The sequence below is a fragment of the Nicotiana sylvestris genome, chromosome 8, assembly GCF_000393655.2.
Source record: "Nicotiana sylvestris chromosome 8, ASM39365v2, whole genome shotgun sequence".
Classification (NCBI taxonomy): Eukaryota; Viridiplantae; Streptophyta; class Magnoliopsida; order Solanales; family Solanaceae; genus Nicotiana; species Nicotiana sylvestris.
In genome coordinates this window covers 160,717,809-160,723,808 of record NC_091064.1, presented here as the reverse complement: position 1 = coordinate 160,723,808, position 6,000 = coordinate 160,717,809, and positions in this window count along the sequence as shown.

The window sequence follows — 6,000 nt, the reverse complement described above, 5'->3', positions numbered from 1 at the left end:
TGTTCATTTAGTACTTTGTTGTAAATAAGTTTCCTGAAGAAGCTTATCCATATGGGACTCCGCCGTAAATATGATTATCTATTTAGTACTCTATTGGAAATAAGCTTCCGGTACTCCGTTATGGATAAATATTACCCCCGACAGAAGATTATCTATATCTGCTACAGTAGCAGCTTACAAGCAACTTACAGGAAACTTACATATCAGCTTGCAGTAGCAGCTTACAAGCATCTTGCAGTAGCAACTTACAAGTAGTTTACACAGCAGCTTGCAGTAGCAGCTTTCACAACAACTTACAGTAGCAGCTTATACAACAGTTTTCTTTCTTCTATAAATAAAGGAGATTTCAGTTCATTATGTACACGAATTTGAAGTTGAATAATAAATATCTCTCTCTCTCTCTCTCTCTCTCTACTTGTCTTCGGTTTCTTTACTTTAAAGTCTTTATTTTATAACACGTTATCAGCACGAGACTCTGCCATCTCAAGCAAATACTTTGAAAGTATCAAAGGTACGAACTTTCTTTTTGTAAATAATGTCAAATCTTTCTAAACGTGAATTTGTAGTATTGGATATATCAGGCAAAAGCTACGTGTCTTGGGTGTTTCATGCTGAAATTCATCTTAATATGATGGGTCTAGCAGCCACCATCAAAGATAAGTTATAAGTTTTACTTGCTATGTATGTCACTGCCATTAAAATAAAATAAAAAGGTACTTAGAAACCTAGTAAGTGAGCCATAATCATTGGACGAGATTCTGGAGCATTTTATGAATTTTAAAACACTATAATTTGTATATCTTTATGTTCCATTTTTCACTAACTCGTTTTCGAATTAAGATTTTAATTTTACTCCAGAAGAGTAATATTGCATAGGAAACTATAAAGTGGATGACATTGTTAGATCCACTTATGCTCCAGCAGAGTTTGCAAGAAATATACAACCACCAAAAGTGGTTATATTTCATATATCTCATTGTAACTAAATTTTCGTTAACCACCAGAAGTGGTATATGCCTATGGCCACCAGAAGTGATAATTTAGGTTTTCTATGGTTACAATTGAAGATAAGCTATAGAAATATTCTCTATAGTACATGCATGCCTCGATTTGCTCCTGAAGTAGCATTATCGTAAAAGAGCTTTTAAGACATCACACAATATGTATGATTAATGTGCATTCAAATAATTATGTTCCGTTCCCTGGAGGATGAGAACTTTTGATAAATATTAATCCATTTCCTGAAGTGAATGTGACAATATTAATAAAGTTCGTAAATATGAGCGCGCAATTAATGTAAATATATTACGATTTACCTCCAGAAGAGGTAATATGATTGAAAGAATATATACTCAATATTTTGTATTTTAAATTTGCTCTTAAGTAGTAAAACAATTGAATTTTTCTTCTGAAGCAGGAAAATATTATGAAAGTGTGTCTTTTTATGCTTAAATAAAATAATAAGATATTCAAAGTTATTTTTTAAACACATTTTCATTTCCTGAAGTGAATGAAGAAATACCACAACTTACCTCCTGAAGAGGTAGAATAACATAGGATATAAATCTTGTTTTTGCGGCATAAAGATCATTATCGCACATACCCGTTGTACGTAAAATATCTTGGAAAATTTTATTAAACATCATTCCAAGGCAAAAGTATTCTTGTAGAATGGTTTCTACTACAACCACATCAGTACATTATGGTTGGTTATTGAGTTCCCCGAAGGAAATAACAACTCGTGTATCTTTTCTTAAAGGACGCAATGACTATGTGGTTGCCGCATTGATACAAAATATTTAGATGTTAATGGTATTACTCCTTGAAGGAGATATTTGTCATGAAGTTAGTAGTAGAATATTAAAATTCTTGATTTTCGTCATTTATAAATTTAGAATTGGCTTTGTATTGTCTATTTGATTATGATTTTCTCTCATGACACCAGAAGTGTTTGAGCAATATTTGATAGTACAAAATTTATCAAAAGCTCCCGAAGAGCTATTTGTTTGTCTAGAAGACATATGACACCAGTAGTGTTCGATAAATATTAGATTGTGGATAATGAATGAAGGCTCTTGAAGAGTTTATATATAAATATGTCATTCATATTATATGATTATGGTCAAAACACATGTTGTAGTAAACTTGAAGTTTACTAATACAAATGACAATCATAATGAGACTACAAATGATTGAAAATTTGAAAATCTTCATGTTTCCACAATCATTGGGGGTAAATATGTATGTGAGAAGTTACCCGCCTTATTCTTTAATTTGTACTACATCATGTATCACAGTAAACCAGAAGTTTACTAATGCAAAAGCAGCTATAGTAAATGAAAAATTTACTTATACAAAATAGCCACAGTAAACCAGAAGTTTACTAATGCAAAAATTTGTGCCATAGTAAACCAAAAGTTTACTAAGAGATAGCGCATGACATGATAAACTTGAAGTTTTCATTCGCCATTTTTAAATGAGCTATTTGAGAATTCAGATAATCATATATTGAAGAACTAGAAGATTCGTCAAGTATTCTCTTGTGTTGCTTGTTCCCATAATAAATTGATTATACCAGCTAAAGTTGGGACTAAGACCCATGATTCTGAAATATATAAAAGGTGAATATGGGTCCATTCACCTATCATGTGAACCACTTATAGATGCATATATAAGATGGTTACATGTGTGTTCATTGTCAACCTGTAGTTTGGCATTTGAAATTGCTTTTCTCAACTAAGAGCAAAACTTTCAGGTTATGAAATCAAGACAGTTCATCTTGATAATGTTGGTTTATATCCAAGCTGGTTTAGCATTGAATACCTCATATTAATGGCTAAACCATTTCTTATGAGAACAAAGTTTTATGTGTTGGCCTAAGATTTTCTAAATTGCATATAGCAGCACTTGTATGCATCAGACTAACAATATATGATAAGTCCTCCCCTCACAATTGGTTTAGGATCAGAAACCAAATATTTTTACTATCTTTTGATGTGTGGTATATGATTAATTTCTCTACCACAATGCAAAAAGATATATTTTTCAAAGAAGATTGGGGATATATGTTAGTATTTCTAACATTTGGGGGATGGAATAAACAGCTGAAAATATGCTATATGAATCGAATTATCATTAATATGATCCTCACTTAGAAGATAATTCAAGTAAAATGCCAGAAGCATTTGCTGATCCAAAATTAGATATCATATTTCAACTGCAAATGCTCCTATTAAAATTTAAAGTCCCTGAAGGATAGACTTTACTGTACGCATGAAACGTGGTAGACCAATCGGTTCCAAAGGTAACAACCCTTGAAAAATTATAAGGAACTAATGATCAAAATGATCATAATAAGGAGGAAATGAGCTCTAGAAGAGCCCACAACATAACATTTCATGAAACTCCAAAAATAGTTCAGGTACCTGAAAATAAAGAAAGTGATGAGATCTCAACAAGTTATGTCGCTTGCGAACCGATAAAAAATGATCGTCAACGATATATTTGATACAATATAGTGCACAATACTGTGAAATATTGTGAGGATCGGACCAGTAGTCCAGACACCTGAAGATGTCATGTCATTTAAATGCAAGTCATAACCTATATGACTCATTTGATCAAATCTCTATAAAGATCCCTAAGTGATTTAAAATTCCTGAAGCATATTCAAAATCTTAGGAAATGAACTCAATCAGATTACAAAGATCTTTGTACGGTTTAAAGCAATCTGGGCGCATGTGGTATAATTGCCTCAGTGAATATTTGCTAAAAGAGGGCTACATAAATGATGTTATTTGTCCATGTATTTTTATAAAGAAAATGGCTTCAGAATTTGTTATACTTGTTGTTTATGTTGATGACATAAATCTTGTTGGAACTCTAGAAGAGCTCCAAAAGGTAATTGAATATCTTAAGAAAGAATTTGAGATTAAAGATCTTGGGAAGACAAAACTTTGTCTTGGTCTGCAAATTGAACATTTAGCATGCGGGATTTTTATCCATCAATCTGTCTATACAGCAAGGGTCTTAGAACACTTTTACATGGACAAAGAGCACCCATTGAGTACACCAATGGTTGTTCGATCACTTGAAGTAGATAAGGATTTGTTCCGACCTCCAGAAGAGGATAAGGAACTCTTTGGTCCCAAAGTACCCTATCTCAGTGCAATTGGTGCACTAATGTATCTTGCTAATGCTACAAGGCATGATATAGCATTTTCTGTTAATTTACTAGCAAAATATAGTTCTTCTCCTACACGGATTAAGGATTCGTTCTTACCTCCAGAAGATAATGATAAACTCCTTGGTCCAGCAAGTCTCTGCACTGTACTCTTTTTCCCTTGCTCGGGGTTTTTTTCCACTAGGTTTTTCCTAGTAAGGGTTTTAATGAGGCAGCTTGCAATATATATTATTAGTGTACTCTTTTTCCTTGACTAGATTTTTTCCCACGGGATTTTTTCTAGTAAGGTTTTAACGAGGTACATAATAATGAACATCCAAAGGGGAGTATAATGAAAATATTATTGTGGATGTCCATTTATTACTCCGCTGTAGATAATCTTTCTGAAGAAGATTATCCATTTAGTACTCCATTGAAGTTTTCTACAAGCAGCTGATGCAAGCAAGTTGCAAGGAACTCAATGAAATGACTTGTAGTAGCTTCTTGGTTTAATGACAACAACAACCCAGTGTAATCCCACAAGTGGGGTCTGGGGAGGGTAATATGTACGCAGACCTTACCTCTACCCCGAGGGTAGAGAGGCTGTTTTCAGGAGACCCTCGGCTCAAAGAGGCAACAAGAGACACTATATTAGTACTATTAATAGACTCATAATAAAACAACATAAAATACCGTAAAATCCATAACATAACATAAATACCATAAAATAACAAAGTAACAGCAATATAAGAGATATAGGAAATACGAGAAAGATGTAAGGTGTTAATACACAACAGATAAAGCCCATCATCAGTAGTTGATCAATAACATCCTAAGACTAATTCCTAACTAGCTAGTCTCACTCTAGTGCGCTGTAGAAAAGACATCACAATTTCCCCTAACCTACAACCTTAATTCTCGATCTCCACAATTCTCTGTTTAGGGCCATGTCCTCAGTAACCCTAAGTCGCGTCATATCCTGCCTGATCACCCCTCCCCAATACTTCTTAGGTCTCCCTCTACCTCTCCTCGTACCCACCACCGCCAGTCATTCACACCTTCTCACTGGTGCATCAGTGTTTCTCCTCTGAATGTGCCCGAACCATCTGAGTCTTGCTTCCCGCATCTTGTCCTCCATGGGGGACACCCCCACCTTCTCTCGAATATCTTCATTTCTAATATTATCCTTCCTTGTATGCCCGCACATCCACCTCAACATCCTCATCTCTGCAACTTTCATCCTCTGAATGTGTGAGATCTTGGTTTAATGAGATTAATTTAAATCGATCTGAAATAGTAATGGATAATATTCTCTACAAACTCAACTTTTTGAGAAGATGGTATGCAAGATTGGAATACGGAGACTCAAATATTTGAAATAAGGTTTCATCAGGGAGCGTAAAATATGTGATGCACTCTTTTTTCCTTACTAAGGTTTTTTTCTCATGGGGTTTTCCTTATAAGGTTTTTAATGAGGCACCTAGCAATGTGTATTACTAAATATATGTACTCTTTTTCCTTCACTAGGATTTTTTTTCCACGGGGTTTTTCCTAGTAAGGTTTTAATGAGGCACATTATCTTTTCATGAACATCCAAGGGGGAGTGTTATAAATATATATATATTATATTATGGATGTTCATTTAGTACTCCGTTGTAAATAAGCTTCCTGAAGAAGCTTATCCATATGGGACTCCGCCGTAAATATGGTTATCTATTTAGTACTCTATTGGAAATAAGCTTCCTGAAGAAGCTTATCATTTCGGTACTCCGTTATGGATAAATATTACTCCCGGCAGAAGATTATCTATATCTGCTACAGTAGCAGCTTACAAGCAA